Consider the following 22,737-nt stretch of genomic DNA (forward strand, 5'->3'; position numbering starts at 1 on the left):
ATTTCATAGGAGTAAGCCATGTGCTGGCACTGGCTGCACCCTCTCCCTTCCCTTCATCCATAGAAACACAAAGCAAACACTACACTGTGCAAGCATTCATCACAGTCATCCACACGACTCAGATACTCACCGGAGACTTCATAACTTGTCGGAGGAAGGCAAAGGTAAACCACTTCCACTAGGACTTTGCACAGGATTCCTGCATCTGCTCCCCCGCGCTGATTTCCTCAGTATGGAACCACTTTGAGCTATTAGTGAATGTAACTGGTACAAAAATGATAAAGTATTAAAAGGTCTTCAGTGACATTAGCCGCATTTGGGCAATGAAATGAATCAATGAGAATTTGTGAAAATTTGTAGCAGACCAGGACTTGAACCCAAATCACCCACCCAATGTGAACGATCGCCTTAACCACTTCGGTCATCCGAGCACGCTTCATATCCGATCCAAATTCCATGCCTGCTGCACACTACTAGCATAGCGTCACCTATCCATCAACCCTTCACTCGCCATTTCGGATTCACATACTGAAAGAATGGATTTTTGGTGTGTGTGTGTGTGTGTGTGCGCGCGCGCGCGCGCGCGGTTTTCGACATTATATATACCGCTGTAGAAATAACACCACTGGTCAGAATGTAACAGAATATTATCGGAGAAGAGGGGGAAAACGTATGGCAGAAGAAAAATAAATAGTAACAAAATATAGCAATAGAAAATTTGGATATTTGTGGTAAGGTCTTAGAGGGACCAAACTGCTGATTTCATCCGTCCCCCTAAGCTTACACAATATTTAATCTAACTTAAACTAACTTACGCTAAGGACGACACACACATCCATGCCCGAGGGAGGACTCAAGCTTCCAACGGGGACAGCCGCGCGGACCGTGACAAGACGCCCTAGACCTCGCGGATATACGAGGTGCATTCAAGTTCTAAGGCCTCCGATTTTTTTTCTCCGGACTGGAAAGAGATAGAAACATGCGCATTGTTTTAAAATGAGGCCGCATTCATTGTCAATACGTCCCAGAGATGGCAGCACCGTACAGCAGATGGAATTTTACCGCCAACGGCGAGAATGAGAACTGTTTTAAATACTTAAAATGGCGACGTTTTCCTTACTTGAACAGCATGCAATCATTCGTTTCGATGTTGGATGGATGTGTCGAAAGTGCGTTCGTGGGTGCGACAGTTTAATGAAGGCAGAATATCGTGTGACAACAAACCGAAACAACCTCGGGCTCGCCTCCAGAGTTGGCATTTCTGTGGGTTCTGTGCACACAATCCTGCATGACGACCTGAAAATGCGAAAAGTGTCATCCAGGTGGGTGCCATGAATGCTGACGGATGACCACACGGCTGGCCGTGTGGCATGTTGCTGAGCAATGTTGACACGCAACGACAGCATGAATGGGACTTTCTTTTCGTCGGTTGTGACAATGGATGAGACGTGGATGCCATTTTTCAATCCAGAAACAAAGCGCCAGTCAGCTCAATGGAAGCACATAGATTCACAGCCACCAAAAATATTTCTGGTAACCGCCAGTGCTGAAAAAATATTGGTGTCCATGTTCTGGGACATCGAGGGCGTAATCCTTACCCATTGCGTTCCAAAGGGCACTACGGTAACAGGTGCATCCTACAAAAGTGTTCTGAAGAACAAATTCCTTCTTGCAGTGCAACAAAAACGTCCGGGAAGGACTGCGCGTGTGCTGTTTCACTAAGACAACGCACCCGCACATCGAGCTAACGTTACGCAACAGTTTCTTCGTGATAACGACTTTGAAGTGATTCCTCATGCTCCCTACTCACCTGACCTGGCTCCTAGTGACTTTTGGCTTTTTCCAACAATGAAAGACACTCTCCGTGGCCGCACATTCACCAGCTGTGCTGCTATTGCCTCAGCGATTTTCCAGTGGTCAAAACAGACTCCTAAAAAAGCCTTCGCTGCTGCCATGGAAGCATGGCGTCAGCGTTGTGAAAAATGTGTACGTCTGCAGGGCGATTACGTCGAGAAGTAACGCCAGTTTCATCGATTTCGGGTGCGTAGTTAATTAGAAAAAAAATCTGAGGCCTTAGAACTTGAATGCACCTCGTAGCAATAGACGGCGCTGTAAAAATCATAATTTAGTAGTGAGTCGACTACAAATGAGAAATGAATCATACAACAATGCCTAAGATGTACGTTTGACGTTTAACATACTGTAGCACTCAGTGTGCATGGGTGTACAGGTATGATACTGTTAGTTACGTAATCGCATTCACCATGGCAAGGTCATATCACATCGGATGGGAAAAATCGGTTTTTAATTGACCAAAAATCGCATAGAAAGCATGAGTTAAAATCAAATCAGATTAGTAATTTCCGTGTGACTCTCGCAAAACATGTGCAGTATGCTGCCCACCGTTTTCTGCATCAAGTGGAAATCGAGAAACACCATGTTCCACAACTGACCGAAATGTTTCTGGGGTCACGTTCAGAATGTGTTTCGCAACGCGTGCGTTCAATGCAGCTAAGTTTGCAATCGGAACACTAAACACATCTTGGCCAAGTGGTTCTAGGCGCTTCAGTTGCTACGGTCGCAGGTTCGAATCCTCCCTGCGGCGCGGCACGTTACTTTTTACCGCCCTGCCGGTATCCAGCAATGTTCATTTGTCTGGCTAAAAGCTGTAGTAGAAAATACTAGACCACTACTGTCTACTGCAGGTCGCAACATACATAGAATTATCCGGAAAACGGGATGTGGCTAGTACTGAAATAAAAGTTTTAACTCGGCAATGTAAATTTTCAGGTGTATTTTTACGATAAAAATCATAGTTAATACTGCCAAGTCCGTACTAAGTGTCTACACAGTGTAAAGTTCCCACGCACACTACAATCACACACGTAGCCAGTTTATGGTATTTACATCCGTTACCGAAGTTAATAGAGTTCACTGGATCGTTTAGTTATGAAAATGCTTGCTCAGATGTTGTGCACTCTGCTCTACACGTAATACCTGTTCCAGTCTTAGATCGCACAACACACCACGCGGTTTTAACTAACAGTCAAAAGCAATAATTTTGATATTCCATCCGAAATTCCACACGACTTCCACTATACCGTTCACTTAAATACGCTTTGTACTACTTCGCGAACTCGTAATTAGCATTTTTCCGCGATTTTATAGTACTTTCGACGGAGCTGCTTTCCTTGAGATGTTACTAGTTCGAACCCTCAGCCCCGATTCCTCGATCACACCAAAGGCTTTGTTCCCAGCATAGATTAGTGCGAGCCTGCATTTTTCTGATTGGCTGATATCACAAACAGCAAATTAGGCTAACCCGCGCTTTACTTCAATGACCAATCATAGTAAAACATTTCTTTCTATGGCAATTGCTAAACAAATAAATTTAGAAAAGTATCAAATATAAAATTACTCCTTCCGAAATTACCGATTAATTTGTGTTCTACTCACGATTTATTAGTACCATAAACTGACTGCACATTTAAGTATAGTAAATCCCCTGTATAGTTTAACTGGTACTTCGTGAATAAACAAAACAATTTTCATTTTCTTCTGTTCTTCTTCACTCATACAACACACACACTGCTAATTACTACACATATAAAACAATTACAATTATGCAAATACGTTAAATATTAGTCAAACAATTTTACAACATTGTTTTGACTATGACTGCTAGCACTGTCCCTCAACTGGTGACCTCTGCCGCCTACTATAGTGCGCGTCATATATCTTGGCAGCCGAGTTTAGGTTCGTTCTGCGCATCTGACGTCACAAATCACAGTCGGCCAATGAACAGAGAACGACGTTGCCAGATCTCGACTGCAGTGCAGAGCACCGACGAGTGTCTTCAGTTTTAGAAACGTTCAGTCATAAATGAAGTAATTGAACAAAAGCAATGTCTTGATAGCAGACTTTCTTTTATAGAAAGTTTGGAAAAAGCATTCTTTACACCAATTGTTTCATATTCTATTAATTAAACCAAACAAACAATAAGCCTCCTAATTCAGGCGGTAGCAAGGAAAGGTGTTGTATCAGTCTCACGAACCGCTGTTTCGCAATAAAGAACAGCGGTAATTGTTTATTTCCTATTGTACTTCGACGAAGCGTGAGTAATTCATAGTCACCCCAACAGTGTTTGTCGGTATTTTGCATACTGTTAGAGTGCTCCAGGAGATCTCTGAAACAAGCAGCTGCGTTAGCGTAATGGTTAAGGTGTAGGGCTGCTAATCGGAAGATTCTGAGTTCAAACCTTGTTGCTTACTTAATACTTTATTTGTTTAAAAACAATAGCGAAATGTCTTATTTAATGAATTTTATTCGTTTGAATGTAATGTTTTGAAATGTCCTGTGCTTTGTCTCTCCATTATAATCATAATAAGTTTTCAGTTTTTCTAATTTTATCCTCCAATATTTCTTTTCACAGCAATTAAAAACAATGAAAAAGCACACATACAATATTCATGTTATCCGTTTTGTTTGTATATCGTCTCTTCCGCAGCCGCTGTTTTACTATTCATATTGAGATATATTCTTTTGCGGCAGTATTAAAAGTATTATTTAGAGCAGAATTTCGGCTCATACGTTGTCGAGCTATTTGATTGTCTGACGGAATTCTTTGCTTCGCTGCTTTGGCAACATCATATTCAATGTTTTCGTCGACTGATCTATGTTTTGGCAAGTATTTGCTGTCCGTTGTGACAAACATAAAATGTTTGCGCACTGTGCCTCCTGGCAATATATTTTAGTTTTATGTTTTATTACGTCCAAAATTCAGTTTTGTGTACTTCGCCAACTTCGTTTTAATCAGAACGTTTTAGATAACAGCGAAATGACTCTGGTATAAAGAAAGTTTTGTTACAGTTGCTAAAGATAGAATATTTCCCAATTTATAAACACTGTTTATGTTATAAAGGGTGTTCATTTTAACTGGGGACATTGAAATCTCTTGAAAACGACACACAGAGCCAAAAGAAATCCTAATGAAAATTAGTTCCTCCCGGAAGGGGACATCCAATTATAACAAATTTGACCACAAATTCGTCGGATTTGGTATCATTGGATGTCCCCCTCTGAGACAAAAAAAAATTTAGTTATAAATTTGTTTGATCCAATGTGTAGATTTGCGGATATTTCAATGTCTCCAATTAAAATGAACACTCTGTATAGTTGGAACCATGAACGACTGCGGTCGATTTAAGGCTCGTTCTACGCACCTGACGTCACGCATCCGCTGACAGCCAATGAGTGTTCAGTAGTTTTCTGAACGGTCTGCTGGGAATGTCTTGGGGAGTGCGAGTGTTAAATGTGATTGTAGTTATTCTTTCGTGAATTTTTATCGCATTTGTTGCAAGTTGTCATGGCTGATTATGGTGGTAAGCGACAAACTCTCCATAAACAGGGGAGGGACATAATTTACCGGATACACGCTTTTTTCAAGCGCGAAGCAGAAAACGGTGGACCTATCGCGGATGACGCCAGATCTCAGGAACGCACTGCAGAAGCGACAGGCGTTAGCTTGAGAACCGTTCAGCGGATTGCCAATTAAGGAAAGTTATCTACGGAGACCTGTGGAAGCCCACTTTTCAGATCGCCAGGGAAATATCGCACTCGTGAGAGGACTGTAACTAATTTAGATAATTTCGACAAAGATGTTCTAAGACGAGAAGTGCTCAACATGTACAACACAGGCGAATTTCCTACTGTAAAAAAAATCACTGTGAAAATGCGTGAAACCAATAATTTTAAAGGTAGCATGACTTCAATGAATAGAATACTTAAAAACATTGGATTCAAATATGTACATACAAATGACGGAAGAAAGTTTTTAATGGAACGTAGTGATATCGCTGCTTCAAGGGCCCAGTTTTTAAGACGTATTATTGAAGTAAGAAAATCCGGGAATAAGAACATTTTTTCCTTGGACGAAACATGGGTAAACCAAAATCACACAAGGAAAGCGTGTTGGAAAATGAGTGATGGTTCGGGTGGGTTTAAAGTACCAGTTGGTAAAGGTGGACGAATAATTGTGCTTCACGCTGGCTCTGCTTCTGGATTCATTCCAGAAAGCAAATTAGTGTTCCGAGCAAAAAAGATAAATTCAGGGGATTATCATTCCGAAATGAACTCGGAGACATTTAAATTGTGGTTTAGGAATCAGTTTCTCCATTACTTGCCTCCAAACTCGGTGATTGTAATGGACAATGCGAGTTATCACTCTGTTGTTGTTGACAAGACACCCACAGCAAGTACAAAAAAAGCCGATATCATGTTATGGCTTGCAAGTAAAAATATACCACATACTGCCAACCAAACTCGTGCTGAAATGTTGAATCTTGTAGTGCTTCATAAGCCTCGCACAAAAGTTTATGAAATCGATTGTATTGCACAGGAACATGGACACACAGTTTTGCGTTTGCCACCGTACCATTGCCAATACAATCCGATAGAGTTAATTTGGGCACAAGTGAAAGGGCATGTCGCAGAACGAAACGTGACATTTAACAATTGCCGATACAGAAAGGCTTCTGCACGAAGCACTTGACAGAATTACTCCTTCAGCATGGGCTGAATGTTTTCGGCATGCACAAAGGCTACAGGAGGAGGACATGGACAGGGAAATTGTAATTGACAATCTGCTTGAACCCATAGGCATCACTCTAAGACCTGATGATTCGGACTGCGACACTGACTACAGCGATGCAGAAGACAATCACAGCGATTGACAACAATGAAAGGTAAGGCACATACACAATAATACTCATGTTCTCTTTCTTGTTTTTGTTCCACAGTTGCAATTTTACCAATGGTATTGAAATATATTCCTCTTCTGCAACTGTAATAAGCGTCTTATTTAGACCAGACGCGTTTTTCTCTTTTGAAGCATCTTCAGTGGACAGCATTTTGTCTCCTCCATTGCGAAGTCACCTTTCGTAGTTTTGTGCTGAGGTAACACAATATTCAACGTTTGTGTCAGCCGATCAGTGTTTTAGCAAATAAATGCTCTTTGTGTGTGCCACACACAAAAATTATATTTGACATAGCTCAGAGCACAGTATATTCAAGTCCTAATGTTTTTGTAAGTCCACAGTTTTGTTTAACGTATTTGGTGTACTTCCTTTTGATTGATTGAAGTGCTTTAAAATAAAGTCAAACGCGCCCGGTGTAAATAAAACTTTTATTACAGTCGCGAAAGACGGAATATTTCTCAATATTACATACGACACCAATCTGGTACTTAAATTAAATGAGACATTGTTATACAGTAAATTTTATATGAAATTTAGGTATCTTGTCCACATTTCATTCTCAACATTGTGGCAACTACAATCGAACATACGGAAAGTATACGCTATGAACTTTACCACTGCAAACTCTTCAAAATTTCGTGCAATGGTTTACTACATTTAATGCTGCAATATAACTGCGTTGAAAATCGAAAAAAAATTAAGTAATTTATGGGGGGAAGTTATCAGTCAAGAAAATGTGTCAAAATCAAATTTTTGAACCAAATAGTTTTTGTGAAATCGAATGATAAGTGTGTCAAAGCAGTCGGAACACTATGTGTCTGCACAGGCGAGCAGTGCAGTGGTTACAAAATCGCGCACGGCGAGGAATGGGGGAGCACGTCTCTGAATGTGTGTGTGAAATCTTATGGGACTTAACTGCTAAGGTCATCAGTCTCTAAGCTTACACACTACTTAAGCTAAATTATGCTAAGGACAAACACACACACCCATGCCCGAGGGAGGACTCGAACCTCCTCCGGGAGCACGTCTCTGTAGCAGCGAAAGGTTTAATGCGGCCGTGGTGGCTTAACTTCATAAACTGCGCGCTCCCCCCTAAACGTAAGTTTGCGAACTACACTGCTACGGCGCTGCTTCTCTTGACGCGTGCAACTGGCAACGCTGCAATCTCCCGCGTCTGGGCGGGCATGCGCGAGCCGCCAAGATAAATGAATTGAACTATAGTACAACTACGTGTAGCTCTGTAATTCAGGTCCATGTCAGCTGGTGACATCTGTCGATGACTCATGCCTATAACGATATCGTCCTAACAAGTGACAGGAGCGATGCTACGCCTCATCCCTCGCGCATGGATGTGTGTGATGTCCTAAGGTTAGTTAGGTTTAAGTAGTTCTAAGTTCTAGGGGACCGATGACCTCAGATGTTAAGTCCCGTAGTGCTGAGAGCCATTTGAACGACATCATCTTTCAGATAGCCCCACACCCAGAAGTCACACGGATTAAGATCAGGTGATCGGTACGGCCAGGCTGATAATTCTAGCACTTCCGAAATGGCGCTTCAGCAGCTGCTTAACTGGATTTGCAATGTGCGGAGGTGTGCCATCTCGCATAAAAATGATCCCATCCACACATCCACGCTGTTGGAGAGATGGAATGGTGTGGATGCGCAAAAAAACACTCATAGCGCTTACCAGTGCCGGTAAAGGTAATAGGACCGGAAGCATCTGTCTCTTCGAAAAAATATGGCCCTATGATAAATGATGCCGTAAACCCGCAACACACAGTGACCTTTTCAGGATGAAAAATTGATCTGCGTGTGGTTTGTTTTGCTCTTAAAGAGCGCAGTTGGACTAAACTACATGGCAAATTCCTTTTGCTGCCGTTCTCGCTGCCAAAACTTCCCTCATTCGCTCGCTGTGTTTCTGTTTCCGGTCTTCTGTCCATGCTTCTTGTTGGCTTCGTGTCTTCGGCATTATCTTGGTTGACTTTTTGGTTGCCCATATTTCTTTCGTCTTCCGGGGCTGTGATCATGTCTGTGTTCTTCGGTCCGTTTACGCCTGTTCGTTTGTCACAGTGTATCTCATGCAGTTTACTTTTCTTAGTAATGTTTCTGAATTTTAATCTGTCGTTTATTGTGTTTGGTGTGATGTTGAGTTGGTTCAGGTCGTTTTTTACCTCTTCCACCCATTTGTTGTTTCTAGTGGTTACCCAGTCAAAGATGTGTTTAGTCAGTGTGTGTGATGGCAATCTGTATAGGTGTCCACAGAATTAAAGTCTGCGTTTTCTAATTTTTTCTGTGATTGTCACTGTATGTTTGTATAGTTCCTCTATAGGTTTCTTGATCCATATTCCATTGCTGCTAGTTGCGCCAAATATTTTCCTAATTGTTTTCCGTTCTACTTTTTCTAGTTGTCTGATACGTGTATGCTCTAGGATTAGTGTGGTCTCTGCTGCATAGAGTGCTTCGGGGAGCACCACCGTGTCGTAGCGGCGTAATTTGGCTTTTTGTGAGATAGACTTCTTATAGTAATGATTCCACACTACTTTGTATGCTTTGTCCAGTTCAGTCTTTCTTTCTTCGTTTGAGTATATGTTATGTCCACTCATTTGTAGTGCTTCACCGAGGTATTTGAAGTTTGCCATTTTGTAAATCGTGCCATACTTTGTGTTCAGGGATGAGAGTTTCTTTGTCTTCATAAACTGTGTATTTTCGTAAGAGATCTGTAGTCCAGTTTTGGAAGCGATTTCGTGTAGTTTTTCAATAGCTTCTTTTGTTTCGTTTATACCTTTCTTGACAGTCGCCAAATCGTCTGCAGAAGCCAGGCATTTAATCTGTAGGTTTCCTAAGGTTATCCCCTGTTGTGATATTTCCCATTCTTTTATTACCTTATCTAACACTAGATTGAAAAGAAGAAGTGAGAAGCCATCGCCTTGTCGGACACCTGTGCGAATTTCAAAGGGCTCTGATAGTTCCCCACAGAACTATGATAGTCCGTGTTTTGTTGTCTACTTTGTATTCAGCTAGAATTTTGAAGAGGGTTTTCCGGTCGATAGAGTCGTACGCCTTTCTGAAGTCGACAAAGGTAATGATGAGGTTCTGTTTGTGTTGTAAAATCATTTTCAGGTTCCAAAATTGTTCCGCACAAGACCGCCCTTTACGGAAGCCTGCTTGGTATTCCCAAATCAAGTGGTCGGTCTGGCATTCTAGTCTGTTTAGTAGAGCTTTAGAGAGGATCTTGTATGTTACCAGTAGTAGGGATATTCCTCTGTATTTGTTCGGGTCAGTCTTGTCACCTTTTTTGTGTAGTGGGTGTATCAGGGCAGTTTTCCAGTCGTCAAGAATTTTCATGGTCTCCCAGATATCTTCCAAGATCCTGTGGATGTCTCTGGTGAGTTCTGGGTCTTGTAACTTCCAGATTTCCGCGATGATGCCGTCTTCTCCTGGTGCTCTACGATTCTTGAGTGACTTGATTATTTCTTTAACTTCTTCTAGAGTTGGAGGTTCCCTATATATATATATATATATATATATATATATATATATATATATATATATATATATATATATATACAGTAATTAAACTGTTGAACTGCGACACTCTACCAATGGGAATAAAATATCTGACAATGTGATTAGTTTCAGTACAAATCATTTGGGCGTGTGATTGCAGCACAATGTAATACAAATTCGGCTACTGTTACAGGCAACACCCATCAGGGCGATGTAGTACTTCATCTGTGTATGTGCTACTTGATCCCTGTGTAAACATTTGTCACATGCCAGGAGCGTGCCACATGTTAGTTGGATGACACGTTATGGGGGAACTGAATGAACAGGGAAAGTGACGTCCAAACATTAACTTTTATTTGTTCAAGAAGATACACTACCTAACTGAAGTTTCCAGACACCCCTCTGTGATGCAGAATCGAGCACTAGATGTCACGAGATGTGGAAACACCAGTATAAAAGGAGGCAGATAGTGATGTGTTGTGAGCAGGGAAAGCAGTAACAGCTGGTCATAGATGTCAGCAGAGTAACATATTCATCAGGGACATTTCAACCCACCTAAAGCCACCCAAGCAGACTGCTGGTGATGTGACTGAAGAGGAAACACGAAGAAACAGCCACAGCTAAACCATGATCAGGTAGACCACATGTACTGACAGGCATGGACCGTTGGGCATTGCGGAGAGCTGTTGTAAAAGAACCCATGAAATCGGCGGAAGGACTCACTCACAAGTACCTACGTGCTACTAGTGGTCCAGCTAACGCAATGTTTATGGAGTTAAAAAGAATGACGTACAATGACAGGGTAGGGCCACATAAGCCACACGTTCTGTAGTCGATGGTAAGCGATGCTTGAAGGGGTATAAAGAGCGACGCAAGTGGACAGAGGATATCTGGAAACGAAGCTATACGCTGTAGCAATCAGATGGAAGGGTTTTGGTTTGGCGAATTCCTCGAAACGTTACCTGTCATCATTTATAGCGGCAACAGCAAAGTGGGGAGGACTTAATGTTATGGTATCAGAGTGTTTGTCGTGGTTAATGCGTGGTCCCCTTGCTGCACTTAAGAAAAATCTAAATGCAGAAGGATAAGAACACATTTACAGCAATGTGTAATGCATACAATAGATGAACAGTTCGGAGACAATGATAGATTGTATTGGCATGACAATGCACCCTGCCATGAAACAGCATCTGTGAGACAATAGTTTGCAAAAGTAACATTCCTGCACTGGGCTGGTCTGCCTAGAGTCCAGACTTGAACCCAATGGAACACCTCTGGGATGTGTTAAACGTCGACTTCTCTGCAGACCCTACCACCCCATGTCATTATGTTCTTTGGTTTCCGCTCTTAAGGAAGAATGAGCTGCCGTTGCTCCATGGACATTCAGAAATCTCGTTGAAAGTGTCCCCATACTGACGTCCACTAATACACGGTTCAAAAAATGGTTCAAATGGCCCTAAGCACTATTGGACTTAACATCGGTCATCAGTCCCCAGGACTTAGAACTACTTAAACCTAACGACATCACACACATCCATGCCCGAAACAGAATTCTAACCTGCAACCGTAGCAGCAGCGTGGTCCCTGAGTGAAGCGCCTAGAACCGCTCGGCCACAGCGGCCGGCTAATACACGGTCCAGTGACATTAATGTGACATCCGCCTACGTTTCACGTCAGCGTGCGATAAACAAGCACAGAAGGCAAGTGGCAGCACTAGCAGTGGAGGATACATACACAGCGTCTGAAGACGCGGAAAACAATGCAGTCATCGTAATGCGAAAACAAACATTTTTATGACGTCCAAAAGGATGAACAGCCTTTCGGGTCAACGGTGAGAGCATTTGCGAATCGGCTAACTTCGTAAACTATTCGCGTGCCGCCGTGGTTAAAGTACAGGGTGATTCAAAAAGAATACCACAACTTTAGGAATTTAAAACTCTGCAACGACAAAAGGCAGAGCTAAGCACTATCTGTCGGCGAATTAAGGGAGCTATAAAGTTTCATTTAGTTGTACATTTGTTCGCTTGAGGCGCTGTTGACTAGGCGTCAGCGTCAGTTGATGCTAAGATGGCGACCGCTCAACAGAAAGCTTTTTGTGTTATTGAGTACGGCAGAAGTGAATCGACGACAGTTGTTCAGCGTGCATTTCGAACGAAGTATGGTGTTAAACCTCCTGATAGGTGGTGTATTAAACGTTGGTATAAACAGTTTACAGAGAATGGGTGTTTGTGCAAAGGGAAAAGTTCTGGACGGCCGAGAACGAGTGATGAAAATGTAGCACGCATCCAGCAAGTATTTGTTCGCAGCCCAGGAAAATCGACTCGCAGAGCTAGCAGAGAGCTGCAAATTCCACAATCAACTGTATGGAGAGTCCTACGAAAAAGGTTAGTTATGAAACCTGAACGTCAACTACCCGAGGCGATGGATCGGCCGCCAGGCAGCCCGTGACAGAGCACTTCATCACTGGCCTCCAAGAAGCCCTGATCTTACGCCCTGCGATTTTTTCTTATGGGGGTATGTTAAGGATATGGTGTTTCGGCCACCTCTCCCAGCCACCATTGATGATTTGAAACGAGAAATAACAGCAGCTATCCAAACTGTTACGCCTGATATGCTACAGAGAGTGTGGAACGAGTTGGAGTATCGAGTTGATATTGCTCGAGTGTCTGGAGGGGGCCATATTGAACATCTCTGAACTTGTTTTTGAGTGAAAAAAAAACCTTTTTAAATACTCTTTGTAATGATGTATAACAGAAGGTTATATTATGTTTATTTCATTAAATACACATTTTTAAAGTTGTGGTGTTCTTTTTGAATCACCCTGTATACTGTGCTTAGCAAAATGGCACTATCCAGCTATCAAAAACTGTCGCGAACGCAACTGTGGTACACCACGGGCCATAGATGACAGGGTTGAATGATGGCTGCGGAGGTGCGTACGGGCGAATAGGGGTGCATCTGTTGAGCGACTGTGATCAACTTACAGCCCAGATGAAAGCAAGAGCGCCCGCGCGCACTGACACACACACACACACACACACACACACACACACACACACACAGAAGGTGCCTGGTTCATGCACTCATGCCGACTGCTGTTCATCGACGAAGAAGGCTGGAATTTGCACGACAATACCGAATCTGGACGTTCACTGGGTGGCGACAAGTGGCCTTTTAAGATGAATTACGGTTTTATGCTCCGTCGGATAGATGGTCGTTGGTGTGTACGGCATGAAAAAACATCTAGCAATCAGGAGGGAGCGTTATGGTCTGGTGAATGTTTTCGTGGCATTCCCTGGGTGATCTCGCTATTCTGGGAGGCAGTTTGATTTTTCTTCAGTACGATGCCATCTACGAACAGGCCATTGCAACGTGTCACACAACTCGTAGTACACGTGTGTGGTTCGAAGAGCACCAATTCAACGTATTCCTCTGGCCACCAAACTCCCCGGATCTAAACCCAATCGAGAATTTGTGGGACCACTTCAATCGGACTGTTTGCACCAAGGGTCCTCAACCGAGTAACCTAGCGCAGCTGGCCACGGCACTTGAGTCGGCTTAGCTTGACATCCCTGTCGGTAGTTTCCAGAATCTCATTTACTCTCCTCGTGCACGTCTCGCGCTGCAAAATGTGGTTATTCAGGCTTTTGACAGTTGATCACAATGTGACTGGACAGTGTAGACCTCATGTAACGTATATACCTAAATCAAACAATGTTTAGAAGACAATGTATTGTCCCTTTTCAGTTTAACCTCTGAGCATTCTTTTATTTGCAAGTTCCAAATAACATTCCAAATTAATTTTCCCCTTCAGCAGAGATGGCTATTCCACTGTTGACCGAGCGAGATGGTGCAGTGGTTAGCACACTGGACTCGCATTCGGGAGGACGACGGTTCAATCCCGCGTCCGGCCATCCTGATTTAGGTTTTCCGTGATTTCCCTAAATCGCACCAGGCAAATGCCGGGATGGTTCCTTTGAAAGGGCATGGCCGATTTCCTTCCCCGTCCTTCCCCAATCCGATGAGACCGATGACCTCGCTGTTTAGTCTCTTCCCCCTAACAACCCAACCCAATCCACTGTTGAAGCAATTTTCTTTGTAAACATTTACCGTCCATTACAGTTATTTATTCACCAGGTATTGCAATACCTGCTGTCAAGTATTTCGTTTCATGGTAGAACTCTCTTAAAAAAATAATCACGTCCTCGTGCAACCTTTGCAAAGGTCACGAACAGAACACTAACAATAAAGATTAAGAAGATCAGTAGCACCGAAGCCATTACTGTACCATGAGTGGGCGCGGCGAGTATTGGTTACGAATTCTGATATTAGCAGACGGCGACAGGATCCTCTACCTCTGCGCTTGAGCAATCTTCAGTAACTCAAGAGTTTAGAACGTTACACTAGGAACAGTCAACAGATCCTTGACATACTGGCATGTGATGCACGCCCACTACGAGTAGTCGATTTCGAACACAAAGTCGATCGTGTGAAACAGGCTTAATTTGCAGTGCTGGCAGTGGTCTTGAAGTTAAGCCATTGCCGATTTTTCGTTGTCGACGAGGTCAGATGAAACGCTCATGCCGTGCGATACGTCAGTTAATGGGGGCGTCCTGCCTCGCTAGTGCCGACAGGCCTGCATTCGGAGCGAAGCGTGGAGCTTATCGACGACATTCTTAGTGGTTGGTTGGTTGGTTGGTTTGGGGAAGGAGACCAGACAGCGAGGTCATCGGTCTCATCGGATGAGGGAAGGACGGGGAAGGAAGTCGGCCGTGCCCTTTTGAAAGGAACCATCCCGGCATTTGCCTGGAGCGATTTAGGGAAATCACGGAAAACCTAAATCAGGATGGCCGGACGCGGGATTGAACCGTCGTCCTCCCGAATGCGAGCGACATTCTTAGTGGATCCCAGGGAATCTCCTATTTTGTTACCGTTGTAGTACACTGGTGTGATGGCCCACTCCGCGTAGAATCATTTCAAAGGTCACAATCATTTTGCACCCATTAAAAGAGGGATTTTTACCGCTGTGGCTCTGAGCACTATGGGACTCAACATCTTAGGTCATAAGTCCCCTAGAACTTAGAACTACTTAAACCTAACTAACCTAAGGACATCACACACACCCATGCCCGAGGCAGGATTCGAACCTGCGACCGTAGCAGTTCCGCGGTTCCGGACTGCAGCGCCAGAACCGCTAGACCACCGCGGCCGGCTTTGCCGCTGTGCTTCCTCTTTGTTGCTTTTAACTTTTTCCCATATCGTCACCGTTATATTTATGACTTTTGCACTTTATATGCGACGGTCGTTCAACAAGTAATGCAACACCTTTTTATTCGACCAATTTCGGTTGAAAATATGCGGAATTTGTTGCGGGACATCGTGGAATATTCCTGCTTCAGACTCTATATTTAATGAAATTCCAATAGGTGGCGAAGCTTTACGTAGCTTTCAAAACGGCGTCTGAAACGGAGGTGCGTTCCAAACAGAGAGCTGTCACTGAATTTCTTTTGACAGCAAACCAGAGCAATGCAGATATTGACAAGCGCTTGCAGAATGTCTACAGACTTTGCACTGAAATAAAGCACGGTGAGTCGTTGGGCGAGGGGTCTGTCATCACTGCAAAAAGGTCACTCAATCTCCCACGTGCTGGGCGGCCGCACACAACTGATTTCTACAACGTTGGAATGTGTGGACACTCATCTGAAGTGACTGGGGGATCACAAGCGCGTCGCTGCACAACTGTACGTCTCTGGTGGTGGTGCTGACACATTCGTCCACTAGTTGGGGTACTCAAAGTAGTGGTCCTCTGGGTTCCTCGTCGGTTAACAGGAGACCATCAAGAGCAAAGGAGGGCCATTTGTGGGGAAGTGCTTGCGCGATACGAGGCTGTTTGTGACAATTTTTGTCGAACATCGTCACCAGTGATGAAACCTGGGTTCATACTTCGAATCGGAAACAAAACAGTAATCAATGGAGTGGCGCCACACCACCTCTTCCCCGAATAAAAAGTTCAAAGCTGCACCCTAAGCTGGTAAACTCATGGCGACGGACTTCTGGTACTCTGAAGCGGTTGTTCTGTTGTCTTCCCTCAAGGTGCAATAATCATTTCCAACGTGTATTCTGCTACCCTCAGGAAAATGATGAAACGACTTCAGCATGTTCGTCGTCACGAAAATACGAACGAATTTTTCCTTCTCCATGACGACGCAAGGCCTCAGCCAAGTCTGTGCACCCGAGAGGTGGTCACAAAACTTCATTGGACTGTTCATCCTTACCTGCCCCCCTACCCAGATCTTACACCTTCCATCTGCTTGGCGCAGTGAAGGATGCACTCCGCGAGAAGCAGTACGTGGATGATGCGGAGGTTATTGATGCCGAAGACTTTGGCTCCGACGTCGACAAGTAGAGTGATACTATGCGGGTATATAGGCCCTCCGAGTAAGGTAGCATAAGGCCATTGCATTAAACGGAGATAATGTTCAAAAAGAGGTTTTCGTAGCCAAAAGAATAGGGAATAATATGGTATATTGGAATCCTGAATAAAAACAACCTACTTTCAGAAAAAATACATTGCGTTACTTGTTGAGCGCCCCCTCGTACTTTCAGTGAACGCAGCTCGTTTTAAGGTTCAGCCATCAGTTTGACCTTGATGCAGACAATGTCCAATGAACCAGATGACGTCAACCAACAATCATTAAAGCCAAACGTTTTTGGTAATAATTACTAGACGCCCCTCTTCCTTGATCCTGCCATCCAATTACTGATCAGATGCCAAATGGGACCCACAGCTGCAACGACACGTTACAACCAGTCATCCTAATGAATGCTGCCTGTATTAGTAACGAGACAGAGCAGAAGTTAAGGCAATGGGCTCTAATAGGGGAGGACGGACGTTCATAGGCCCGTTGGTCAATCCAGACTATGGTCAATCCAGACTGAGGTTTTCTGGTAGTTCCCATAAATCGATTTAAGGCAAATGCCAGGACAGTTCATTTGAGAACGATATGGGCGATTTTCTTCCGCATCCTCGCCGTATCCGAGCTTGTGCTGCATTTCCGACGCCTTTGTTATTTTGGTGGTGTTATTATTGTTGTTGTTGGTGTTGGTGGTGTGGTCTTCAGTCCGCAGATTGGGTTGATGCAGCTGTCCATGCTGCTCTATCGTGTGCAAACTTCTTCCTCTACGAATAGCTACCTCCACATAGATCATTCTGAATCTGCTTACTGCTCGTCTCTTGATCTGATAGTTCGGTAGTATTCACATCTGTCAACATCTGCTTTCCTTGGCATTGGAATTATTATATTATTTTTGAAATATGAAGGTATTTCGACTGTCTCCTACGCCTTGCTCACCAGATGGAAGGGTTTTGTCAACTCTCTCCCAAGGCTATCAGTAGTTTTGACGGAATGTCGTCTACTCCCGGGGCTTGCTTTCGACCTAGGTCTTTCAGACTTCTGTCAAATTCTTCCGCAGTATGATATCTTCCGCCTCATCTTCATCTACGTCCTCTTCCATTTCTGTAATACTGCCTTCCAGTTCATCTACTTTGTATAGTCCCTCTATTACACTCCTTGCACCTTCCAGCTTTCCCTTCTTTGCTTAGGACTGGTTTTCCATCTGAGTTATTGATATTCATACAGCTGCTTTTCTTTTCTTTTCCTTTCATTTCCTGTAGCCGGTATCTATCTTTCCCCTAGTGATTATATGCTTCTAACTCCTTACATTTGTCCTCTAGCCATTCCTGCTTAGCCATTTTGCGCTTCCTGTCAATCTCATATTTCTTCTACATTTGCTGTATTTTTGTATTTTCTCCTTTCACCAACTAAATTCAATATCTCCTACGTTATTCAAGTATTTCTAGTAGACCTTGTCTTTTTGCTTCTTCGATTCTCTACTGCTTTCATTATTTCGTCTCTCAATGCCACCCATTCGTCGTCTTCTGTAATCCTTTCACCCGTCCTAGTCAGTTGCTGCCTAATGCGCCCTCTGAAACTCTGAACAACCTCTGGTTCTTTCAGCTTACACACGTCCCATCTCCTTAATTTCCTACATTATTCCAGTTCCTTCAATTTTAATCTACAGTTCATAAACAACAAATTGTGGTCAGGGTCCACATCTGCCCCTGAAAATTTGTTACAATTTAAAATCTCGTTTCGAAACTTGTGTCTTACCATTATATAGCCAATGTGAAACCTACCGGTGTCTCCAGGTCTCTTCCACGTATACAACCTTCTGTCACATTTCTTAAGACAAGAATTAGAGTTGATTAAATTATGCTCTGCGAGAAGCTCTACCAGGCGGCGCTTCCTTTTCCATTCCTCTCCGCCAGTCCGTATTCATCTACAATTTCTCCTTTTCTTCCTTTTCCTACTATCGAATTCCAAACCCCCGTCACAAATTTTCGTCTCCCTAAACTACTTGGTGGCAACGGCCTCGCCGCAGTGGATACACCGTGTCCCGTGAGATTAGCGAAGTTAAGCTCTGTTGGGCGTGGCCGGCACTTGGATGGGTGAACATCCACTCACCATGCGCTGTTGCCATTTTTCGGGGTGCACTCAGCCTCGTGATGCCATTTGAGGAGCTACTCGAGCTAATAGTAGCGGCTTCGGTCAAGAATACCATCATAACGACCGGGAGAGTGGTGTGCTGACCCCGCGCGCCTCCTGTCCGCATCCTCCTTGAGGATGACACGGCGGTCGGATGGTCCCGGTAGGCCGCTCGTGGCCTGAAGACGGAGTGCTAAACTATTTGAATAATTTTTTTATTTCATCATGCATTTCTTCAATCTCTTCCTCATTTGCGGTGTTAGTTTCAATATAAACTTGTACTACTGTGGTGGGTGTGGGCTTCGTGTCTCCCTTGGCTACTATAATACGTTCACTATGCTGTGCATAGTAGCTTACCTGCATTCCAATTTTCTCATTGATTATTAAACTTACTACTGCATCATCCCTATTTGATTTTGTATTTATAACCCTGTATTCATGTGACCAAAAATTCTGTTCCTCCCGCCACCAAATTTCACTAATTCCCACTATAGCTTCAGCCTATCCGTCCCCATTTTTAAATTTTCTAACCTATCTGCCCGATTAAGGGATCTAACATTCTAAGCTCGGATACGGAGCCAGGTTTGTTTTTCCTGATGACATCATCCTGGGTAGTCCCCGCCTGTAGATCCGAATGGAATCTCAGGAATATTTTACCCAAGGGAATGCAATCATTGAAATACACAGTAGGGCTACAGTCCCTCGGGAAAAATTACGGCTGTAGTTTTCCTTTTAGCCGTGACAGGATTTTAAACTCCAATCTTCATTCTGCATTTTTGGTAGTTTTAGTTTCTATACATTATGATGCAGTCATAAACCCTAAATAATTTTACAGCAAATGTGTAACATCAGTTCCCGGCCGCGCCCTTGGGCTAGTGGCGGTCGCTACTGCGAACAGCAACTTCGGTTTTCCATGTTGGGAGTATTCTCCAGACAGGATAAATGGGCCGTTCTGTTCTCAATTCGCTTACATTTCGGCTAGTCTGGACCGAAACTGCTGATTTCAAAGGCGAACGATTTCCACTGAATGGCTGCAGTTTCCCTACTGTTGTGGGTTGGCAGGAGAGCCAACACCGGGTTAATAGAGGAAGCCGAAAGGCATGCGTTTTAGCTCACGCAGGCTGGCGTGAGGTCTGGAAGAGGACAAGGAAAAAAAAACGTACGTAGCTGCTGGAATACTTAACTTTAATCCATAAATGGTGAACATCGCTCTTGACGGTACATTATTCATAATCTCAATAGTAACTGGTAATGGCGCCTTGCTAGGTCGTAGCAAATGACGTAGCTGAAGGCTATGCTAACTATCGTCACGGCAAATGAGAGCGTATTTTGTCAGTGAACCATCGCTAGCAAAGTCGGTTGTACAACTGGGGCGAGTGCTAGGAAGTCTCTCTAGACCTGCCGTGTGGCGGCGCTCGGTCTGCAATCACTGATAGTGTCGACACGCGGGTCCGACGTATACTAACGGACCGCGGCCGATTTAAAGGCTATCACCTAGCAAGTGTGGTGTCTGGCGGTGACACCACACCTACCCTTTGAGAAACAAACTTGAAAGGTTCACAGACTAAATGAAATGCTTGGTAGTCACAGTGAGTTAGGTATATTACTACTCGGTGCATCTTTGAAAGCAAAACTAATGAAATTTACATGTTTATTCGGAATATTGTCACATCAGGTATCACTGCATGTTGAACACACGAGCGATACATCGTCTCTGGTTTCCAGAGGTTTCACTATTAAGAAAAGCAAGGGAAAACTATTAGGTAATTGTGGAGTCGTGGAACGAGGGTGTTGGATCATGGCGGAATTAGCAGATGGGCTGCACAGAGATTTCTGTTTGAGATGTTCTGTGTGTACCTGGGTTAAGAAATATACTTTTTTGTGAATAAAAGAGATAATCGCTGTGGAAAAAAAAACAGCATGATGGTGTACATCTTTTGCATATATTACAACTGAAAGGTGTGCCTGAACACTAGCACACTATCGTCTTTGAGGTTTGTAACAGATATTGTGCAATTACGACATCTAAGCGAAATAATACTACCAAGAAAACAGTTCACGTTCTTTGCTCGTAAATATGAAACTTTTTTAACAAACAGTAACGGAAAAATACATTATATTGCTATGCTGAAATGTTATTTACTAAGGTCTGAGCTGAAACATCAAGAACTGGTTAAATAATATTACACAAATCAACTGTTCGGCCGACTGATGAGTATTATTCGAAGTCCATCATCATTACCGCGTTGGATTAATAGAAGAGATGGAGAAGATACAAAGAAGAGCGGTGCGTTTCATCACAGGCTAGTTTAGTAAGCGCAAGAACGTTATGGAGATGCTCAACAAATCTCAGTGGCAGACGCTACAAGAGATGCGTTGGACCTCATGAGGAGGTTCACTGTTGATATTTCGAGAGTGTACGTTCCAAGAAGAATAGGGGAACGTTTTATTTTGTCCGAAGTACGTCTTGTGAAACGTCCAAAACAAGAAAATCAGAGAAATTGGAGACCATAACGAGGATTACCGACACTTACATCGCACGTACCATCTGCAAATGGGGCAGGGAACTGTGAAATGATACGGATACCAGAGGTACAATCCGCCACATGGTGTAAAATAGCTTGTAGAGTATAGATGTAGATTCAGATACCGTTAACTTAGCTATATTTTCTCAGCTGATCCGACCAGAAAGTCATGGGTCATTTGCAGTGGATAATGAGACTCTGCAATCTGTAACATTATACAATATAAGAATGCGTTTGAATACTCATTAAAGCGTCAAAGAAACTGATATAGGCATGCGTCTTCAAATACAGACATATCTAAACAGGTAGAATATGGCGCAGCGGTCGGCAACGCCCGTATAAGACAATAAGTGCCTGGCGCAGTTGTTAGATCGGTTACTGCTGCTGCTGCAATGGCAGGTTATCAAGATATGAGTGAGTTTGAACGTTGTGTTACAGTCGGCGCACGAACGATGGGACACAGCATCTCCGAGGTAGCAATGAAGTTGGAATTTTCCGGCACGACCATTTCACGAGATACCGTGTATATGAGGAATCCTGTAAAACATCAAATCTCCGACATCGCTGCGGCCGGAAAAGGAACCTGCAAGAATAGGACCAACGACAAATGAAGAGAACCGTTCAATGTGACAGAAGTGCAACCCTTCCGCAAATTGCTGCAGATTTCTATGCTGGGCCATCAACAAGTGTAAGGGTGCCAACCATTTAACGAAACATCATCGTGGACTTCCAGAGCTAAAGGCCCACTCGTGTACCCTTGCTGTCTGTACAACACAAAGCTTTATGCCTCGCCTGGGGCCGGCCGAAGTGGCCGCGCGGTTCTGGCGCTGCAGTCTGGAACCGCCAGACCGCTACGGTCGCAGGTTCGAATCCTGCCTCGGGCATGGATGTGTGTGATGTCCTTAGGTTAGTTAGGCTTAACTAGTTCTAAGTTCTAGGGGACTAATGACCTCAGCAGTTGAGTCCCATTGTGCTCAGAGCCATTTGAACCTCGCCTGGGCTCGTCAACACGGACATTGGACTGCTGATGACTGGAAACATGTTGCCTGGTCAGATGAGTCTCGCTTCAAATTGTATCGAGCGGATGACGTGTACGGGTATGGAGAAAATCTCACAAATCCATGGACCCTGCATGTTCGCAGGAGACTATTCAAGCTGGTGGAGGTTCTGTAATGGTGTGGGGCATGTGCAGTTGGTGTGATATGGGACCCCCTGATAGATCTAGATACGATTCTGATAGGTGACACGTACGTAAGCATCCTGTCTGATCACCTGCATCGATTCATGTCCATTGTGCATTCTGACGGACTTGGGCAATTCCAGCAGGACAATGCGACACCCCACACGTCCAGAATTGCTACAGAGTGGCTCCAGGAATACTCTTCTGACTTTAAACACTTTCTC

The 22,737-nt window shown here is 43.8% G+C and overlaps 1 protein-coding gene across 1 annotated transcript in view; it reads right to left on the bottom strand.

Annotated features, from left to right (window-relative positions):
• The window catches only part of LOC126183336 (lysosomal acid phosphatase-like), a 190,076-nt gene that overhangs the window by 94,833 nt on the left and 72,506 nt on the right, over window positions 1-22,737 (bottom strand). The window lies entirely within an intron of this gene.

Source organism: Schistocerca cancellata, chromosome 4, assembly GCF_023864275.1.
Source record: "Schistocerca cancellata isolate TAMUIC-IGC-003103 chromosome 4, iqSchCanc2.1, whole genome shotgun sequence".
Taxonomy (NCBI): Eukaryota; Metazoa; Arthropoda; class Insecta; order Orthoptera; family Acrididae; genus Schistocerca; species Schistocerca cancellata.